Source organism: Microcaecilia unicolor, chromosome 8 (genome assembly GCF_901765095.1).
Source record: "Microcaecilia unicolor chromosome 8, aMicUni1.1, whole genome shotgun sequence".
Lineage (NCBI taxonomy): Eukaryota > Metazoa > Chordata > Amphibia > Gymnophiona > Siphonopidae > Microcaecilia > Microcaecilia unicolor.
Window position 1 is genome coordinate 31,592,825 of NC_044038.1, and position 23,054 is coordinate 31,615,878.

General features: G+C 43.4%; 1 long non-coding RNA gene across 1 annotated transcript in view; it reads right to left on the reverse strand.

Annotated features, from left to right (window-relative positions):
- Positions 1–296: 296 nt before the first annotated feature.
- Positions 297–23,054, reverse strand: part of LOC115475645 — a 183,688-nt gene continuing 160,930 nt past the window's right edge. The window contains exons 2-3 of the long non-coding RNA XR_003943077.1: positions 15,862–16,065; positions 297–736 (exon numbers count right to left, since the gene is read on the reverse strand). This is a non-coding gene — a long non-coding RNA (uncharacterized LOC115475645). The remainder of the gene's footprint in view (positions 737–15,861; positions 16,066–23,054) is intronic.

A 23,054-nucleotide genomic window follows, 5' to 3' on the forward strand; every position in this document is an offset into this window, starting at 1 on the left:
AGTACAGAGTACGAGGGTGGAGGGAGGAAAGAGCTGTTGAAGGGGAATGTAGGAGACAAAAAGAATACAAGGAAGGGGGCACATGACAAGTTCAAGGAGGAAAGGGAGAATGCAAAGAAGAGGTAGAAATGGGAACGTGGAAGACAATGAAAGAAGAAGGACCAGGGAAAGAGTATACTCTCTGCAGCTCACTCCTCTGACCCAGGCTCATACACGCACCCCAGGTCATATATGCTTCAGCAGATTTTATCCTTTCTCATATATTTATTTATTTATTTGTTACATTTGTATCCCACATTTTCCCACCTATTTGCAGGCTCAATGTGATATTGTGGTTGGATAAGGTTCATGTGTTTCAGGTACAAAGGGGGTTGAGAAGGGGTAAGGTTATATAGTGGGGTTATATACAACCCCTACAATGCATTAAATCACATTAGAACAGGTTAGCAAATGAAGTTAATAGATTATAAACCTTTTGGAGGTACCACAGACACCCCTCACCAAATATACCCCCTCCCATATCCCCTGCCACCCTTATGAGACATATTTTATCATGCCTTATCACCGTGTTACATGTAGACGTCCTGAAGTTCGCCAATAGATGACCATTGTGTCACACTCTCCAACTTTTTTTTCAAATGAGACTGCAATCTGAACTGGTGTCCTTTTACGTGATAACTTTTAGGTGAGGTTTTGGACAATTCTCTTTGTTTGTAGCCATTCATCCATAATTCTTCTGAAAGTGAATAAAAGACACGTCCATTGTTAGAAGTGTTCATGAATTGTGAAACAAGTGCGTGATTTCCAAGGACAAAATAACAGCTTAACATTTGATCTAGACAGTGCAGGCTATGTTGCATTTACTAAATCTAAACGCACTTTTTCTTCAGCGGTCATATCTGGAATGCCCCCAAGAGCATTATTTAAGATCCATGCATCAAGTTCCAGAAAGGTGCACTGTATGATCAGAGATGGTCTCCATGATTGTCCATGGTTTCTGAAATATTCATTGCAAGATTAAATATGTGTCAGCTTCTCCAAAATCATACATCATTTGCAAAGATACCATTATCATATGAATGAGGTTGCATGTACGAAGTAACTAAGGGGTCCTTTTACTAAGCTGTGCTAAAGTGTGGCCTGTGCTATGACTAGCACGTGGGTTTCCCGCATGCTGAGGCTGTAAAATGGCTGCATTTTCCATTTTTGCAATAATGGCTGTGCACTAATTTTGCCATTAGCCCGTGAGGCCTTAACTACACCTATTTTCTAGGTGGTAGGGGCTCACAAGCTAGCCAAGCGCTAATTGGTTAGTGCGCGGTGATGTAGCTGTGCTAATCGATTAGTGCTGGGCACAGCTACTCTCCACCCCCAGCGCTAACAAAATAAAAAGTATGTTTTAGTGCATGAGAAGTGCACACAGATGCCAAAACTACTATGGGATGCCTGAGAACTCCCCGTTGTACTGTTTTAAAAAAAAAAAATCATCTTTATTAAGGTTATTTAACATTACAATCAGGCTTATTTTCAAAAGAGATCGCCGGCGATCTTCCGACACAAATCGGGAGATCGCCGGCGATCTCTCAAAAGCGGCGAAATCGGTATAATCGAAAGCTGCTTTTTTTGTCAGCATCGCCGCTTTCCCGTCGCTGAGCCGGCGAAAGTTCAAGGGGGCGTGTCGGCGGCATAGCGAAGGTGGGACATGGGCGGGCATGGGAGTGGCTACCAGATGGCCGGCTTTCGCGGATAATGGAATAAAAAAGCAGCGTTAATCAGTATTTCGCCGGTTTTACTTAGTCCTTTTATTTTCACAACCAAGCCTCAAAAAGGTGCCCCAACTCACCAGATGACTACCGGAGGGAATGGGGGATGACCTCCCCGTACTCCCCCAGTGATCACCAACCCCCTCCCACACTAAAAAAATAAAAATAAAAACCTTTTTTGCCAGCCTGTATGCCAGCCTCAAATGTCATACCCAGCTCCCTGACAGCAGTATGCAGGTCCCTGGAACAGTTTTTGTTGGTTGCAGTGGACTTCAGGCAGGCAGACCCAGGCCCACCCCCCCCCCCCTACCTGTTACACTTGTGGTGGTAAGTGTTGAGCCCTCCAAACCCCCCAAAACCCACTGTACCCACATGTAGGTGCCCCCCTTCACCCATAAGGGCTATGGTAGTGGGGTAGAATTGTGGGGAGTGGGTTTTGGGAGGGCTCAGCACCCAAGGTAAGGGAGCTATGCACCTGGGAGGTATTTGTATATATTTTTTAAATTTTTAGAAGTGCCCCCTAGGGTGCCCGGTTGGTGTCCTGTCATGTCAGGGGAACCAGTGCACTACAAATGCTGGCTCCTCCCACGACCAAATGCCTTGGATTTCACTGGGTTTGAGATCGCCGGCATTTTTTTCCATTATCGCCGAAAAACAAAACCAACCATCTCAAACCCGGCAAACTCTGGCATTTGGCCGGGCCAAACCGTATTATTGAAAGAAAAGATGGCCGGCCATCTTTTTTGATAATACGGTTTGGCCAGCTGTTTGCGGCGCCACCAAAATAGATCGCCGGCGCCATTCGATTATTCCCCTCAATAATACAAAAGCATTTAGAGCCAATTTATGTTATTAACATGTTATGTATGCATATAATAAGGAACAAAACGCTTCAAACATGAAGCATATAACAATATAAGAAATGAGCAGATGAGAGGAAACATTCTTATGGAACACTGAAGATTGCTGAGTGTTTAGATAAATAATGATCAAACTTAAGCCACTTATGCTTACATTTCCAAGTTAAATGAACTTTAAAGAAATGACTTCATCTTTCTTAAACAATAGTACATTTGCCACTGCACGATGCTCAGAGGCACTTACTGCTGGAGATAATGAACTTTGACCCAGATCAACACAGATAACATGCTTAATAGCATTTAAATTAGGTGATTTCCTATTCCCTCTGATGCTCAAAGAAGAGCGCCCTAAACAAGGGTGCCCTTACCGCCAGGAACCTTATGCCACTCAGAACTGGCGTTAGGTGTCTCAAGACGCCAAGAAGCGGGAAGAACAGGAAAAAGCGCAGGGCTTGCAAGATTGCCGAATTTATGACGTAAAATTAAATATTAGGGGCTGAAAAGAGGGAGAGGAGGAATCCGTCTGAAAAAAACCTGGAGCAGCTGCTTTTGTGATACAAGTGCTACTTTTAAAACAGAAAACGCGACTTAAATGTACATTTACTTGTGATCTGGACCAGACTTGTATGTGCAAAAAAATCCAGTTGCTGGGATTGCAGTCTGGCAAGTAACTGGTTCTCTGACGCAGGCAGTGACAGAGGCAACTGGCAGCTCTTCCTCCTCCCCCTCTGGTTGACTGAGCATACGCACAAGAGCTGTGATTAACGCACAACTCTTGAGCGAATGCGCCAGGCACAATCCTCCCCCTGAACTCCCTAATGCTCAATGGTAACAGCGTGCCTATATTTGCATATCAATAGCATTGAGAGTTAGGGAGTTGTTCTGCTGTGGTGTTCCGGTGCTATTTCTCCGGCAATGTTCCGTACAGAGCCGGAATTTAGAGCATCGGGGCCTAAGTTAGCCATTGAGGAGGGATATAGATCACTGTATAGCTCACTTGACTATATGACATGGAAACAAGGTGTGTGTCAGCAGGTAAAGATTTTAGAGCCGACCTTGTCTGCTGAGTTTCATTCCTGTTACAATCATAGCCCTCACTTGATTCTCAACTCTGTTTTCTCTTCTTCACAATAAAGGATCCTCTCTGCTTGTCCCAGGATTCATGAATGCTCTCACTGTTTTTGTCTGCATCCCCCCTCCCCCTATCTACCAATGTTTCTCTGCAAAAATATTTCCTAATGTTACTCTGGAATGTATTTTAGTGGGATGATTGATTTTATTTTTGCAAAACTTCTATTGTGAGATGTACAAGTAACAAACCTACTTATTTCGATACTTGGAGTCTCTAGAGGATAACCTACTTACTTTTTATGCCTTTTCCACAACAGGATCCCAGAGGACACCTAAGCTGTGTTTAGCAGCTTAAAGAGCGCTGGATTTTCCATAGCAGGACAATCAAATTCTTAAGTGGTTTTTAGCTTAGTCCCTGTGACCACTTCCTCTCACATGTCAATCGGATTTTCAGGCTATCCTTAATACACAGAAACGAGCTATATCTGCATACAGTGGGTCTAAGAACAGGTTCATATATCTTGTGTCTATTTATTATGAGGATCCTGAAAGTGAGAATGGTTGAAGACATAATGAGAACGGCTGCCTTAAGTTTTCTAGTTCAATGTTCCAAAACCAATTGGATTATTAATTTGAAAAGCAGCTCACTATACTGTGTGGGGGGGGGGGGGGGGGGAGGCAATTATAAAACATGGAAACATGCAAAACTGAGAGGCAAAATACTATCGCTATATATATAAAAGAAGACAGAATGGTTTATTGATTAGTAGAAGTGATTGAAGGAGAGGACTGGACAGGGCCTTAACTAGGAGCTGGGGCAGAGGACTGCAAATTCTCTTGCCTGCCCTGGACACTACAAATGGCTGGAAAGAGGCTTTCTTCTACGGAGTCTCTGCAATAGAAACATAGAAATATGACGGCAGTTAAAGGCCATATGACCCATCCAGTCTGCCCATCCTCTGTAACCCCTAATTCTTCCTGGTCCTAAGCGATCCCACATGCTTATCCCATGCCTTTTAAAATTCTGGAACAGTCCTCGACTCCACCACCTCCACTGGGAGGCCATTCCACGCCTCCACCACCCTTTCTGTGAAACAATACTTCCTCAGGTTGCTCCTAAGCCTATTCCTTCTTAACTTTGTCATATGCCCCCTCATTCCAGAGCTCTCCTTCATTTGGAAAAGGCTCTCTTCCTGTACATAAATGCCCTTGAGATGTTCAAGTGTACAGTGCTGCGTACGTCTAGTAGCGCTATAGAAATGATAAGTAGCAGTAGTAGTTTTTGCATGGAATCTTGCTACTCTTTGAATTCTACACAGAATCTTGCTACTCTTTGGGATTCCGGAATCTTGCTACTCTGTAGCGCTTTAGAAATGATAAGTAGTAGTAGTAATTGCCAATTATTGGTGCCGATCGTGTGCATAAGCGCTACCTTACTATTCTATAAACTATTGTCAACTGATACATTGATGCAATTGCATTATGCAGATACTCGAGCCACTGCCTTTGCTTCTGCTGGAACTATATTATGGAATAAATTGTCTGGTCAGCTCCGCCAGTGTGTTAGCAGGACACATTTTAGGAAGTTTTTGAAAACTCAATTACTTGTGTCCGCATTTTTATAATTACATGAAGAGAGAACTTTTTATAAGCAGTCTGCATATATTTATGTTGTGTGGAAAATGTGTACGTTTCTTTGTACACCACCTAGTTATAGCTTATTGAATTGTCCTTCAAATTTGTCCTCTATTTTCAGCCAAACATATGAGCCTAAGTTTCAGCTGAAAATTCACCTAAATTTAGGTGTATAAAAATTGTGCTCCTACAGTTTGGCCTGACTTTTATTTATAAATGATCTGGTCAATATTCAGCTGGCAGCAGCTAACATTTTATTAAATATGGACTGCCACGGGCAAAATTAGGCCCTGATATTCAATGCCGGGCCAAATCTGGGCACTGGCATTGAATATCTGGGGAAACGCTGGATCTTATGTGGGTGTTGGCAGATATTCAGCAGGTGCTCTTATCCCTTTGAGTCCTTCCTCCCTCCCCTCGATCCCTCCTCCCTCTGAAGACAAGAAGCCCCTAACCAGGCCCCCAAGGTCTAACGTTGGTATCCCTCGCTTCTGCTCCTCATGGCTCCAGCCTCAAAATGGCCACAGTGACCCCTAGCAGCAGCCTCAAGGTAAAAGAGAGTACATATGAGACTGCTGCTAGAGGTGATGGCAGTCATTTTGAGGCTGGAGCTGCGACAGATAGGAGCGCGTGGGCATCGCCACTGTTCCCTGTAAGCTGAGCAGGAATCCCCCACCTACAGTCCTGCCAGTGAGTGGTGCTGTTTCACTATCACATTTTCAACAGTGAGGAACAGGCAAGCTCTATAGGACTCCAGGGAACCTGCCTGTTCCAAGTGATTGAAAACACAATATTGAACCCCCCCCCCCCCCCCGGCAGCAATCCAGTTGGAGGACCCCTGCTCAGCTTAGAAGGAACAGTGGGCATCACTCCTGCCCTTAAGACCACCCCTATTGCCACCTACTTTTTATACTCCTAAATTTAGGAGTTTGGTGAAATTTTTGAGTATGAGTTACATGCTTAGCACTAGTAAATATTTTAAAGAGTCCAATTTAATATAGTATAAATCCTTTGAATATGAAGCCTAGAATGTTTTGGGGGTCTGGTATAACACGGTCAAAAACCTTACCGTCGGATCAAAGTCAGAATAATGAATAAACCGTAAGAATATAAGAATACCTTTGAGGAGATGCCACTGATAAGTTTTCATGGGTTGTTGAAAGAAATCTTGTGAACTAGTGATTATTAGAATTTCAGAATATTGTTTGCTATTTCATGAGAATTAAAGGGTCTGATATTCAAAATCATAAAGACAGTCTTTATCCTGATAAATAAATGCCTTACCCAAAATCTGTTGAAATTTAGCAGCGCTATCTAGATAATGCTGCTGAATATCCTTACAGACCACCTCGATACTATCTGGGGCTGGGGCAGTGCGTGAGCAAAGAGGGAAGTTATCCAGCTAGTGGTGATATCTGGAAAAAGTTGCAAAAGACAACTTGATGCACTAAATTTATCCAGAGAACTATCCGGATAGCAGCTTGAATATTGTTTTCACGGATAGTAGCAGCGCGTCCTATTTTTCACAGATATTCAGCGCTGTTCACTATTGGGATAGTGATGCCGAGTATTCGTGAATAATTTAAACATTGCAGCCAGTGTTTAAGTCAAACACCGACCTCAAAGTTTAAATATTGACAGGAGTTTTTAAAGGAGCAAGAGAAAACTCTCAAAAATATGGGTTATGATTACAAATTGTGATGACGGTGAGTTGGGCAATAAATTAGTCCTCACAGACCAAAGATCACAGATTTTGGTGAACAGGACAGCAGCCAACTCAATGACAAGTATTAAACATAAAAAGTTAATTTCTCAATTGTGTCGCCTTCGTTACCGCGAAGGAGGAAAAGACCTCAGAGGTCCCGAGTCAAATCTCAACCGCTTTCTTAGAACCTTGTTTTCCTTCATAGGTCATAAACCTCCTTATGACTTTACATTAATTTTTAATCATTAATTTCTAATGTAGATTTCTTTTTATAAAAACACTATCTCAGCGCTCACTAATTATTACATGAATGGCACTTAGCTTAAAGAGCTCAACCCGTTTCAACTCATGGCTTTACAAATTAAATAAACATTTCTTCAGTAAAGCCATAAGGAGGTTTTTGACCTATGAAGGAAAACATAGGTTCTAAGGGAGCGGTTGAGATTTGACTCAGGACCTCTGAGGACTTTTCCTTCTTTGCAGTAACAAAGGTGACACAAGTGAGAAATTAATCTTTTAGTTTAATACTTTGCCTTTGAGTTGGTTTCTTCGTGAGCACATTATTTTGCAAAATATCCCTGGATTATATAACGCAGTTTATATTGTATAATGAAGAGGATAGCAAAACAGCTGTCACCAATCACTTACATTATTGCACTTCTGCCCTGAATCTCTTTTACACGATAGAATGTTTGACTCTAGAATGTTTAATTTGGGCATCCATGAGATATAATATCGCCTCAGAGGGATAAAAAGTAGCTTCCTTCCAAAAATGTGTTCATTTTTTATCACAAAAATAAATTGTTATTCTAAGTAGGCCAGGTCCTGCATCTGATGAGCATACTTTGAAAGTGACTGCAGTTTCTTAAACGAAGAACCAATTCGTCTCTGATATCTTTTCTTTCAGAAGACAATGAAAGGGAAGGAAGCAAAAGATATCCTATGGCTCTAATGTGATCCAAGGTCATGCATGTGTTGACAAGAGCACATTTAATCTTCCCTTCGAAGGGAATATACGGAAGATTTTCAAAGAGATATGAAGAATTATTCCATTTTTTTGCCCCAGTTTGATATGAAGAGAGGCTTAGGAGAATCAAACTGAATGTGTGTGTGTGTTTCATTCTTTAACTGAGCAGAGAGGTGTGGTAGCTGTGTTAGTCCACTTTTAAAGATAATCAATAGAAATAAAACAAAATAAAACATGAAAAAGAAAATAAGATGATACCTTTTTTATTGGACATAACTTAGTACATTTCTTGATTAGCTTTCGAAGGTTGCCCTTCTTCGTCAGATTGGAAATAAGCAAATCTTGGTAGATGACAGTATATATAAGTGAGACATCAAAGCATTTCAGTGACAATCTGACAGGGTGGGGGTGGAATGACTGGAATGACAGGACCTAGCTGCACCAAGCTTTCTGATGAGCAGTGTTGCCAGATGGGAAAAATTTTCCACGCCCAAAAACAGCCCAAAAACCGCACAAAGTCATTTGCATATGAATGACATCATTAATACATATTAGTGAGGCCATTTGCATACAAATGACATCATTAAGCCTGCCTCCGTGGGGCTTCTATTGGCTGCGGCCGCGGGAAAACCAGCCAACCCGCGGCCATGAAAAACTGCGGTCGGCGAAAAAATCGCAGCAGGGCAAAAAAAAAAGCCGCCCAAAATCCCGCAACTCGGACACAGCGTGAAAAAGCCGCAGCGGGTCATGGAAAGGAGACCAATTGGGCGAGAAACCCGCAGCTCTGGCAACTTTGCTGATGAGGTAGATCCTGAGGGGAGGGAGTCATTGAACTTTTCCCCCTTTTCAGAGTTGGTGAGAAATCTGAGGGGGGCGTGGGGAGGTGGTGTCTAGTTGGTAGTTTTTACAGTTTTTTAAAAATATATTGTTGGGGTTGTCTGAGTCTTGTGGCATCTGAGTAGGTAGAGTTGATGTTTCAGCTATTGTACTGTGGCTTTCTTCTGGGCATACTGTGAGGTCTACAGTTTATCTTTATATATCAGTTTCTCAAACCTGATTGGCTGGGGGAGGGTCGTCTTCACTGTACCAGTTCTAATGAGGTCTTTTCTTTCATTTTTTTAAAATATATAACGTTTTCCTGAGTTTTTTTTAGTGTTTCACTGTTATTTTTCAAGGTATTTATTGCTCTTAGTATGGTGAAAAAGATCTGAATTGTGTTATTTTGTCAGGAAATGAAGCTAGAAATTCACTAGAAAGTTCTGACTCTGGAGGGGGAAGGAATTTCTGTAAGTTATATTCTAAAACTTTAGGGGGGGGGGAGAGAGGAAGAAGACTTGTCCTCAGCACCAGTCCTTTCTGGGCTAAATTTCTTTTGAATGAGCAGTTGCCATGGTTTGTTTAGGATGAGCCCTTTGTCTACATTGAAGTTACAGTATTAGAGTGTCTTGCTATCTCTTTTGCCACTTTGATTCTTGTTTTTTTATTCATAAGAAATGGATGTGGTTTCCCTTCCCTTTATAACTCTAACGTAGATTTATTTATTTATTTATTTGGTGCATTTTTACCCCCACATTTTCCCGCATAAGCAGGCGCAATGTGGCTTACATTAAGTCAAGAGGATACAATTCAATACAGAGATGGCACAGCAACAGAATGTGACAGGAGGGGAAGGTACGTGGGAGGACACGGGTAAATGACAGGGGTGAAGAGCCAACAAGAGACAGAGGTTAAACAGAGGAGTAGCCAGGGGGATAAGCCTTGGCAAATAAGAAGGTTTTTAAGGACTTCTTGAACTGTTGATGGTCGATGAGCTCCTTAAGCTGTCTTGGCAGAACCAGTGGCGTTCCTAGGGACGCTGACACCCGGGGCGGATCGCCGATGCGCCCCGGCCTCCCGGGTGCAGCGCAGCCCCCCCGTGCAGCGCGACCCCCCACCGGCGAAAGGACACCCCCCCACCCTGGCGAACGAACCCCCTCCCCCCCGGGTGCACACCGCTGGGGGGGTGCCGCGCGCCGGTCAGCGTCGTTCGTTTCCATGCTCCCTCTGCCCCAGAACAGGTTACTTCCTGTTCCGGGGCAGAGGGAGCATGGAAACGAACGACGCTGACCGGCGCGCGGCACCCCCCCAGTGGCGTGCACCCGGGGCGGACCGCCCCCCCCTTGGTACGCCACTGGGCAGAACATTCCAAGATTGTGGGCTGATGTAGGGGAAGGACGAAGCATAAAGAGTCTTGTATTTTACATGCCTGCAGGTGGGGTAATGAAGATTGAGGTAGGTCCTTGCAGATCTCAGGGTATTTCTAGAGGGCAGATCGATTAGAGTAAGCATTCACCATAATCTTGTGTGTAAGTAAACAGATTTTAAATGTAATACGGTCTTTGACAGGGAGCCAGTGTAGTTGAATACGGAGTGGCTGAGCAGGAACAAAGCGAGATTTCCCCAGGATAAGTCTTGCAGCCGTGTTTTGAGGCGTCTGAAGCCGTTTCAGAAAATAGTCCCGGCAAATGGACCAAATTCTACCAAATCTTGTGTGAAGATAATTTCTTGCAGCGCCATCAGGCTTTTCCACATGTAAAAGGTGTTGAATGATTGGGGTGGGGGGGGGGAGGGAGGGTGATGCAGAAGAGGGTGCACATGATAGGACAAACTTCCACCTTTAAAAGAAATAAATAATGTGCATGACCAAAAACGTTTTGCTTCTTTTTTGGATTTTTCTGAATGTTTTTTCTCCATTTTTTTGTTTGTTTTACACATTTTTTTTTTTAAAACTCTCTAATGTGGGCAAATCAGTTGTACATGCATTAATTCATAGGTGCACATATGTAAAACTGGGTTTGTATGCCGTCTAACATTTTAAGGCACCCAAACAAATTGAATGTGTGCTAACACATTGGGTTCCCGCCAGGAACTTGTGACCTGGCTTGGCCACTGTTTAGAAAACAGGATACTGGGCTAGATGGACCACTGGTCTGACCCAGTATGGCTTCTCTTATGTTCTAATGCGTGTTAAGGCCCTAATGAGCTTCATGATACTTGTTAATTTTCTACCTATGTAATAAAAATATGCTGGAATTTAAACAAGGTGTCTTCACTTGAGATTGGTACCTGGTTTGGCTGAATGATAGATCATCGCCACTCTTAGTGCCTAAGCTTCGTGCCACCTTATAGAATTGCTTCATTGAGTAGTGGCAAGGGCTGGATTTAGAATAGGGTGAACAGGTGGTTTACCAGTGGCACCATGTGACATTGAGCCCTGAGCAAGAACTGGTGCAGGGGAAGGAGAAAAGCTGAAAACATGCATGAACCAGACAAAGAAATGCACCCAAATGAGCTCTGTGAAACCCCACATTGCAAATGAAATAACTGATAAGATTCTGAGTCCAATGAAACCTGAAATGTTCTCTTATGTAAAAACGAAGAAAACCATTGCAAAACATTTCCTGTTATTCCTATATCTTCTAAACACTGTAACATTAGCACTGGATCTATCAAATCAAAGGCTGAGACCAGTTCCAGGGACACAGCCATAGGCGCCCGGTATCGGAGGCTTGGGAAGGCTAAGCCTCCCCAGCCGAAGATCGGATCCTGATGACGACGACGCTCGTCCCAACTGCCCGCCCTCTTTCCCCCAAGATCCGTTTCCTTTTTTTTCTTTTAAATTTACCTCCAGTCCGGCAGCGCAGCGACAGACAGCGTCAGTGAAAGCGCTCCCAGTAAAAGCGCTTCTCTTTGCTCAGTGCCCTGCCTTCTTCTGACGTCATGATGTCATGACATCAGAAGAAGGCGGGTCACTGAGCGAAGAGAAGCACTTTTAGTGGGAGCGCTTTCACTGACGCTACGCTGCCAGACTCGGAGGTAAATTTGAAAGAAAAAAAAAAGTAAAGGGATCTTGGGGGGAGAAGAGGGTGGGCAGTTGGGGCAGGGGAGAGAGTGAGATGAATGGGATGGCAGGGCTTAGGGAAAGAGGGGAATTGCTGAATATGGGTGAATGGAGGGGGGCAGGGGAGAGAGGATCATGGATGGGAGGGCAGGGCCCAGGGAGAGAGGGGAATTGCTGGATATGGATGAATGGAGGAGGCAGGGGAGAGAGGAGCATGGATGGACATGGATGGGAGGTCTGGGCCCAGGGAGAGAGGAGAAATTGCTGGACATAGAGGGGAGGGGAGGGAAGAGAGAGGAAGGAGATGAGATGAGGGAAAATGAAAAGAGGAGAAAAACTGCACATGGATGGAGAAAATAGGCAGAAGCTGGATCCACTGGATAGTCAAGTCTGCAGAGGACCCAGCTTTTACTTACAGATGTAGGACAAGAAATTAAGAAGAAAGGCGGAAAGTAAAGAAATAAATGGAAAGGAAGCCCTGGAAATGGAGTTAAGAGGACAGATAGCAGCAGAATCGGATACTGGGCCAGCATGATCAGAAAAACAAAGTCACCAGACAACAAAGGTAGAAAAGATAATTTTATTTTCATTATAGTGTTTGGAATATGTCCACTTTGGTGCTCAACATTAAAAGTTTATATTTATTTACTTTATTATTTTTGTTACATTTGTACCCCACACTTTCCCACTCATGGCAGGCTCAATGGGGCAGGCAATGGAGGGTTAAGTGACTTGCCCAGAGTCACAAGGAGCTGCTTGTGCTGGGAATTGAACTCAGTTCCCCAGGACCAAAGTCCACCACCCTAACCACTAGGCCACTCCTCCACTGTTGCTACTATTTGAGATTGAAGTTGGCCCTTGCAGATCACCAATGTGGCCGCGCAGGCTTCTACATGGAATGTTGCTAGTGGAATAGCAACATTCTATGTAGAATCTCCAATAGTAGCAACATTCCATGTAGAATCTCCAATAGTATCTATTTTATTTTTGTTACATTTGTACCTTGCGCTTTCCCACTCATGGCAGGCTCAATGCGGCTTACATGGGGCAATGGAGGGTTAAGTGACTTGCCCAGAGTCACAAGGAGCTGCCTGTGCCTGAAGTGGGAATCAAACTCAGTTCCTCAGTTCCCCAGGACCAAAGTCCACCACCCTAACCACTAGGCCACTCTCCTAGTCTATGGCATTTTATCCCGCATTAAACATGAATTAGGGTGTTTTGTGGCTGTACATGAGAATTGTGATATTATGATTCCTTGTTTCATATTGTTGACAGTCTGCATTTTCCGTGTGGGTGGTATATTGGTGTATTAAGTTCTGCCCAGTGTAATATTTATGGTACAGTAAGGTTCTGAGTGTGTTTTTGCACAAAGTTGTGCATAGTGTTTTGCGGTTGAGCGATTGTGGTTAGTGTATGCTTTGAGCAACCACTTTATTCTTTGACATATGATACATATCTAATATCTATATTTAATAAAAGGTCTTAATTGTGACTTTTATTTTTATTTTTTTTCTGTGTGTTATCAGACAATTATGGATTTAAGCTCCACCCCTGGCTCCACCCCTAACCCCGCCCCCTTTAACCTCCCCAAACAGTTGGGCCACCGACCGCCTATGGACACAGCACGTAAGATGTTTCCATTATCTAAAGATTCCTAAACTTCATTTGACATTGCACAAACCAACGTTTCTGTGCTGTGTCCCACCCTGAACCCAGCTTGTCTAGGATGCAAAATGTTTGCTGACTCCACAAAAGATGTCAGTTGCTCCCAAACCAACTGCTCTATTATCTTGGCCGGAACTGGCAAAATTGGAGATAGGTCTATAATTCTGAGGTTTCAAGCAATCCTTTGTGTTATCCTTAACTACTGGTCGTACTATTGAAGGTTTGCAGTGGGCCGGAACAATCCCTAACTCAAGACTTTGATTTACCATCCTAAACAACAAAGGGGCAAGACCGTGCTTTGCCATTTTTAGTCAGGACGAGGGAATATAATCTAGGGGAAAAATGCATTTTTAATCTTAGCAAAATCAATATCCAACTTTGTTAAAAGAAATCAATTGAAAAGCTGACCGAGCCTTCCCCTCCTCATGATTTTCCTCCCTTTGGGAGCTAACTGAGGGAGTTATCCTAACAGTACCAGCCTGCGCAATAGATTGTCGCAGTTTCCCAGCATCCTCTTTGCTTTTTTGGCACTGCCGCACACTGGGGCGTGTTGGATGCATGTTTTGGTCAGGATTGGGTGGGCCTAGAATTTGGACGTTTTCCAGGGATAATGGAACAAGATAAAAAAAAGTCTAGGACAAAAACTAGACGTTGTTATCATGACTTAGTCACAAAAAGGTGCCCTAACTCACCAGTTGACCACTGGAAGGACTAATTCATGACCCTCCCCTCTTGATTCCCCAGTGGTTACTGACCCCCCTCCCCCCCCCCCAAAGATGTGACAGTGACAAAACATACCAGGCTGTGTGATAGCTTCAGATTTTATAGTCACTCCTAATAGAGCAGAAAGCTGGTCCCAGGAATAGGCTAGTGGTCAGTGCAGTGGACCAGGGCTACTGAGAGAATAGGGGCAAGATTCTCTAGGAGCAGACTCTAAGGGAAGTCCAGTGCCAGGGTCTGTCTCTCTCCTGACATTACCTGGGTCCTAGCCCGCAGGGGCAGAAGAGTGACAGACTGAGAAAGAAGCTGAAACAGAAAGGTAAGGGGGCGAGGGCAGTGGCAGCCTGGGGGGGTGGGGGGAGGCGACCAGCAGCGCAGGGCAGGGGTGGCGGCAGCCCAGATGGAGGGGGGGGGCGGCTGTGGCGGCCCTGTCCCAAACCTGTCTCTCAGTGGCCCTGCAATGGACTGTAGAGAAATAGATCCAGGTCCATTTACCAGTTAACTAGTACATTTGTGGTGGAAATTGTGAGCCTTTCAAAACCCACAAAATACCAACTATATCTATAGCTAGGAAACACCTGCAGACTTGAGGGCTGTTGTAGTGGTAAACAGTTAGGTACAGTAAAATATATAAAAAGGATACAAGTAAAATAGTTGATACATTTCTATGACTCTCTTTTTGCTGGTTTACCCTCTAATACATTTCTGCAAGGAAATAATTACCTAAAATTAACAGAGAATTGTTGGCAAATTAAATTAATGAACAAAAAATTGGATCACAGAACTCATTAGATTATAAAACAGTAAAAAAAAACTGTGCAAAAGCACGTTTTTCAGAAATTCAGATGGAAGGAATGCATTGAATTTTATCAGAACGATGCATAAAACTGGCAAGTATTCTGAATGAAAAGCATAATTAAAGCAGGAAGAAAAGTAAATGACAGTAAGGAACATTATGCTATGAGTAGACGATCATTTTGCAGTACAGCTTCATATCTACATATTATTATTAATGCATGGTTTTATTCTCCAAATATCAAAGGAAATATAAAGGCAGGATTGTTATTCTGCATAATTATGTGTTAGAAATCTATGCAAATGGAAGCAAACTGCAGAAAAAAAGATGCTCTCTTGCACATTTCCTCATCTTTACTAGCAATTGAACAACTCTATTAAATTTTGCTAACCGTGAAAAGTATAATCACATTTTTTACGGACAAGGCTGCTTAATTTGTGCTTCATTGGTCACATCCCTGCCGACCCAAAATTCTTAGGCCACCATTTAAAGAATAGGGTGCACAATCTATACAGGATCACTGGATGTCCTTTTTTGCATTCTAAAACACGGCTTAGCATAGTTTGGCATGTGCGTTCCTACCACTTACAAAATAAGTGGAAGTAGGGGCTCACACGCTAATGGGAAAATCAGTGCATGGCCGTTAATGGAAAAAATCTGAAAATCATCCATTTTACCCCTGTGGTAAAAATTCCCTCAGCACATGGGAAGACCAGTGTAAGGGTGTGCTAAGGCCAATCTTTGCCGCAGCTTTGTAAAAGGGCCTTATAGAATCTTACCATGTCAGGGAATTCTGTACCTGTAGAAGGTATTGCTGTAAATAAGGGCAGGCCAATGGCCTCGTGGCAGCACAACCAAGCAGGAGACCTGGCTTCAGTTCCCAAATCCAACTTTTACAGAAGCAGCTTTCACAGGCCCCGAAGGTGTAAGAGAATCCAAAACCACGCACAACAGAGCAGGGCCATATTTACTCAGTGCTTGTAGAAGTTGTCTCCATAGTAGCCTAAAAATAGATCCACAGTATAGATCAGCAACCAGGGAAGAGCCAGTTGATATAGGGTAAGGGTATGGATGGAACATTAGCAGGAAAAGCTATACCCTAAGTGGAGGAGTAACTTAGTGATTGGAGCATGTGCCCAAACCAAGCCCTGCCCATGACCTGCCCAAACCCCACCCACATGCAGTGGCGTTCCTAGGGGGGTGGACACCCGGGGCGGCGCCCCCCCGATGCAGCGCGGACCCCCACGGGTGCAGCACCCCCCCCACGATGCAGCACGGACCCTCCCCGGGTGCATGCCGCTGGGGGGGTACCGCAGCGTGTGCCTGCTCAGAGTTCCCTGACTTCGCGCGTTCGCTGCAGCTCCCTCTGACCTGGAACAGGAAGTAACCTATTCCAGGGCAGAGCAGAGGGAGCTGCAGCGAACGCGCGAAGTCAGCAAACTCAGAGCAGGCGCACGCTGCGGCACCCCCCAGCGGCACGCACCCAGGGCGGACCGCCCCACCGCCCCCCCTTGGTACGCCACAGCCCACATGTATGCTCCCTTGAATTTATACACTAAGCAAATTGCGCAACTATGTTACAGAATACTGCTGAGTGTGCAGCAAGAACTTACATTCATAATCACGCTCATAAGTACTCTAGTCTATAACTTTGTGCACACGGCTCCTAACTCTAGGTTACCTGTTATAGAATAAAAGAATAGCCATAGTGGGTCATGTCCATCTAGCCCAGTGTCATGCTTCCAACAGTGGCCAATCCAGGTCACAAGCACCTGGCAGAATCCCAAAGAATAGCAACATTCCATGTAGAATCTCAAATAGCAGCAACATTCCACGTAGAATCCCAAAGAATGGCAACATTCCATTTAGAAACGCAAATAGTAGCAACATTCAATGAGAACGAGAGGGAGCATTTTTAACTCCTGCCATAGATTGCTGCAGGGCCTGGGCTGGTTTAATGCCTTGGAGTCCTTCCTGGTATTCTGTCTCCATCAGTGTTTTGCCCTGGAGCTACTAGGTGTTCAAAACTTCTTAATGGGTTGTAGGGGTAAGGATTGTAATGAGATAAGAATGCAGTAAATTTATTTTACTGTGTTATTGAAACCAAGAAGTCACTCAAAAGCTTCAGTTTGACAGAACCATGTTTATAATTAATTTGCATGCTAAATCAGTATAGGGCCAGCAGACTTGATAGAAATGCTTTCTGTATATGTTCCTATGGATTGATCAACTTGCATATACTCTCGGATTAGGGAGTGTTGTCATTATCAATGCACTGGAGACCTGTTATAGTTTCATGTAGCACAGAATCTCTTACAATACAATTGAGGTTTGGACCATTCATTTTTTCATTAAATATGTTATAAGTTTCATCTCAAGCTCAATTCAACGTGTAATTAAACTCTGGAATTTGTTTCTGGAGAATGCGGTACAAGCACTTAGCTTAGCAGGGTTTAAAAAAGATTTGGATTACTTCCTAAAAGAAAAGCCCATAAGCCATTAAGATGGACTTGGCAAAATACACTGCTTATTTCTAGAATCTGTTTTACTCAGAATCCCATATAATTCCATATAATTTAAAACACTTTATAGTATTTTTTTAAATTTTTTTTTTTTAAAGTGCATACATAAAAATAAAAAAAGATAAATTATTTTGAACCCAAGTTTAATATAGTGAGTTTAAGGTTTAACTTGGCTTGTGGATTTGTTCTTCCTGATTTTTTGTGATTTACTCAGAATCTTGCCAGGTACTTGTGACCTGGATGACCACTGTAGGAAACAGGATACTGGGCTTGAGGGACCTTCAGTTTGTCCCAGTATAAACTGTACCTGCTGTACTCAGTCCTGGGGTTAATAAATCCCAATAATTAAACCCAGCATATAACATAGATTCATTTGTAATGTGGTTAAATATCTTGTGTTTTGTTTTTTATTTATTTATTACATTTCATAAATTTTCCAAGAAATTATACGAGCTTATGCTGGTATAGGAAAAGACATACATTGGTGAAAATATAACAGGAAATTAAACAAAGAAATAGTCTACAATGATACACTAGAGATCCCAAAATATCTCGGACCTCAACATCTGTGTCCATAGTGCACCGTCATGCTGTCATCCTTCCTGGATATCATAATCAAGTGTCAAGTGTATTTCGAAGTATGTATTATTTGCCAGCAAGGTAAACTGCAAATCGCTACCAAGCTCCAATGTATACTGGTTGGCTAAGATCACTAAACTGTTACATGCTTTCTTTTTGAGGTCTTCAAAATAGGTTCTACACATACAGTAACAATGCTTTTGCAGCTTTCAGAAAGATGTGACCGGACCACAAGAGGGAAAGATGATTCCGAAAATCCATACACGTTTTTCTCAGAGGAGCTTACATTTCTTTGAGTCATATGCCTTGGCACCAGCATTAGATTGAAAAATTACAAGTCCCATTAATCAGTGACCAGGAAACTGGTTGTCTGACAATAGCAAGTCATTGCTTTAGACTCCTGATAGCTTACAACATCAATATAGTCATTATTCATAAAGTCACATTAGGCAGTAGTAAGCATTTTCTCATAGACACACAATAGGAAACAAACCTTAGCGCATTTGACCCTAGGTGATGAATTGTACACAAAGAAACTTACTGAATAGATGGAGAAAGCTGCTGGTAAATCCAGAGATGTTTTCAAAGACTTCTTTAAAGACCATGGTTAAGGCACAAAATTTGTGCAAGTGAAACTGCAAAACCACCAAATCCTTAGCTGTCAGGGCTACTATTGATTATGAATTCCCTCGGCTATTTTTCTAACTTAGAGAATCATAAAATACCCATTAGGGAGCGAGAAGGACCATTGTATCTGCAAATTCAGCAGAAAAAACACTTACAAGTGTTTTGTCTTCCTCCGAAATGGAGCACAGGGGCTCAAATCCTGGGAGAGGGGAAAATTGAATTAGATGACCTGCAATTTTATTTATTTATGACATTTGTACCCCACATTTTCCCGTACAGTTTTGAGTTCAATGTGGCGAACAAAAGAAGTCATTACAAAATATGAAACAAAATACATAAACCCACACATATCAATAAGAAAAAACAATCATAAATATGTAAAGAATTCAATAATAAAGCATAATGGGAAGAATGGAAGGGGGAGATTAGGCACCAAGATCAATTGACAGAATTTTTTTTTTTTTAAAGGAAAGATTTCAAAAACTTACAAAAAAAAACAAAACCAAATAATCTTATTGGGATCTTATGTTTTTCAGCAAGGAATTCTAGCATTTAGTATCTTGGCATGAAAAAGTAGCTGAATAAATAGATTTATAAACTACTTTGTTACAGGTAGGACAGTGAAGACACGAGAAGGCAAAGTAACAAGGGGCAATACCATACAAAATCTGAAATATGAATACAATCCTGGCCCTAACGGGAAGCCGATGCAAATGTATCAGCATAGCCTTCTCAAAGCGTGGTACTTGCATGACAAGTCTTGCCACAGTATTCTGGGCAGTTTCCTTAAGAAACATTCTTTTCAACCTGCATAGATAGAATCAAATTGGGTCAAAACAAGAGATTGGACAAGTAATCTGAAAATATCAATTGAAAAAAAGGACCTAATGTGCTTCATCTTCCAAAGTAATTTAAAAGATTTAGTAACCAGAGATTCAGGGGCCCTTTTACTACGCCGCATAGGCACCTACATGCACTCAACACATGCCAAATTGGAGTTACTACCCGGTTACTGCGTGGCCCTTGCGGTAATTTCAATTTTGGCGTGCGTCCGCTATACGCGTCTGAAAAATATTTTTAATTTTCTGACGCACGGTAGCTACGTGCATCGAGCGGCATTTGACGCATGTAGACCATTACTGCCCGGTTACCGTGTAAGACCTTACCACTAGGTCAAGGGCTTGTGGTAAAGTCTCAGACCCAAAATGGACGTGCAGCAATTTTCATTTTGCCGCACGTCCATTTTCGACAAGAATTTTTAAAAAAGGCATTTTTTGTAAGTGCGCTGAAAAATAATTCTGCGTGCGCCCAAAACACGCATCTACACTACTGCAGGCCATTATTCAGCGCAGCTTAGTAAAAGGACCCCTCAAAGGTTAAGTGCCGATCAACAACAACCCCTAAAATTTTTAGAGTAGGCGCCAAAGGTTAAGAAATACAGTCAATGCTAAAATTGCTGCAGGGATCATGGTCAAACAGATTAGCTATTATTAAAAAATTTGGGGCTTCTTTTACAAAGCCATGCTAGCGATTCCCGTGTGGCAAATGAGAGGAAGCCCATAGGAATCGAATGGGCTTCCTCTCATTTGCCGCACCGAGAATTGGTAGCGCAGCTTTATAAAAGAGGCCCTTAGTCTTCGCACGATTTAATTTTAGCCTGAATTCAGAGGCCCAGGATTCCACTAAATCAAGGCCAGTTTTAATTCCATATAGAATTCCCTGGGTGTCATCTCATTTCCATTCTACCCCTATTTGTTACGTTACAAAATTTGATCGCACTTCCACTATATACAGGGGTTGTTACAAAACCAAGGGGTCCTTTTACTAAGCTATGATTTTTTTTGTGTGTGAGGAGGTTTGTCAGGGACAGAGAGTGGACATTCCTTACTAAGCTGCGGTAAAAAGGGGCCTGCGCTACCATCAGTGTATGTTTTCATGCATGCAGTGGGTAAAAGGCTGTCTTTTCTTTAAAAAGAAATGGCCGTGCGGTAAGTGAACCGTGCAGCCATTTCAGGAGGGAGTACTTACCGCCACCCATTGAGGTGGCAGTAAGGGCTCCTGTGCTAACCTGGTGGTAACTGGGCAGCACTTCCCTATTACCACCAGGTACACTGGTGCTACAACATAATATTTTGTAGCGCCGGAATGGCGCAAGCTGGAGGTGGAAGCTACCACCGGGCTGCTGCAGTAGACTGGCGGTAGTTCCTGTTTGGCACACCGTAAGCCTGCGGTGGGCTTACCGCCACTTAGTAAAGGGGCCTCTATATGCATCTACATTACTACATACTAACTAGTTAGCACAGGGATACGTGGAGGGGCATAATCGAATGGGGCGCCCAAGTTTTCATGAGGGCGTCCTCGCAGGACGGCTCCACAAAGGGGTGGGGAGACCCGTATTATCGAAACAAGATGGGCGTCCATCTTTCATTTCGATAATACAGTCGGGGACACCGAAATCTCAATATTTAGGTCAACCTTAGAGATGGTCAACCTAAATGTTGAGATGGTCGACCTTAGAGACGGTCGTCCCTGGTTTTCGGCCATAATGGAGCCAGAATTTGTAGTGCACCGGTCCCCCTGACATGCCAGGACACCAACCGGGCACCCCAGGGGGCACTGCAGTGGACTTCAGAAATTGCTCCCAGGTGCATAACTCCCTTACCTTGGAGGCTGAGCTCCCCTAAACTCCCCCCAAACCCACTCTCCACAACTGTACACCACTACCATAGCCCTAAGGGGTGAAGGGGGGCACCTACATGTGGGTACAGTGGGTTTGTGGTGGGTTTTGGAGTGCTCACATTTACCACCACAAGTTTAACAGGTAGGGGGGATGGGCCTGGGTCTGCCTGGCTGAAGTGCAGTGCACCCACTAAAACTGCTCCAGGGACCTGCATCTTGCTGTCATGGAGCTGAGTATGACATTTGAGGCTGGCAAAAAAAATTTTTAAAGTTCTTTTTGAGGGTAGGAGGAGGGGGGGGGGGGGGGTTGGTGGTCATCTGGTCAGTTCGGGCACCTTTTTGAGGCTTGGTCGCAAGAAAAAATGAACCAAGTATATTCGGCCAAGTGCTCGTCAGGGACGCCCTTTTTTCCATTATCGGCCAAGGATGCCCATCTCTTAATCAAGCCCCAGTCCCGCCTTCGGTACGGTGCCGACATGCCCCCGTGAACTTTGGTCATCCTCACGACGGAAAGCAGTAGAGGGCGCCCAAAATCAGCTTTTGATTATGCCGATTTGGGCGACCCTGAGAGAAGGACGCCCATCTTCCAATTTGTGTCGAAAGATGGGCGCCCTTCTCTTTCAAAACTTCCCCTGTAAGTGTGCCCTTACCTCCTACAAAATGGATGACAGTAAGATCTGCACACTAATGGCAACAGTGGCAGATGCTGGTGTAGGGGATGAAGAACTATGTACTCTTGAAACATAGAGGGGCTTTCCTTGTGAAAGCATTGAGCGAAACACGTGTTGACACTCTAATCTTGCATGCCAAGAATTTATAAATATTTCTATAGAAATGTTAAAAACTGGACCGATGATGAGAAAAGGTGGAGTCTCTTCAAACCATTAGGGGTCCATTTACTAAGGTGTGCCGAAAAGTGGCCTGCGCTGGTGTAGACGCGTGTATTGGATGCACGCAGGTCCATTTTTCAGTGCACCCGCAAAGAAGGCCTCTTTTTGGGGGGGCTGAAAATGGACGTGCGGCCAATTGAAAATTGGCACGCATTCATTTTGGGCCTGAGACTTTGCTGCCACACATTCACTAAGCGGTAAGGTCTCACGCATTAACCGGGCGGTAATCATCAGCGCACGTACAATGCCGATTACCGCCAGAGTTAGCGCCGCGTGCTGAAAAATAAGTTATATTTTCTGGCACGTGTAGTGGGCACGCATAAAAAAAATGAAATTACTGCCCCAGCCACGCGGTAGTTGGGCGGTAGTTCTGAATTGGCGTGCGTTGGGTGCGCCCCTTAATCCAGTGAACTACAGCCTCTGACGGTCCAAAACTACCTTTCTGTATGAATGAATGTTGAAATTATTATAGCAGCAGTGGTTTATTGTGAGTTCTAGAACATTAGCAGATGGCCGTTAATATAAAAAAAATAGAAAATAAGATCCCCAAGAAATTTGTAATAAGTTATAACAATTTCATTTCAGTTTTCTAGAGCAGAGTCAGTGAGTGCTGACCTTATCGTTAGCGTTTACCTATAATATATTCTCTGCCACGGTCTTGAAATGTACAAATGATTCTGTCTTCCCATCTCCTA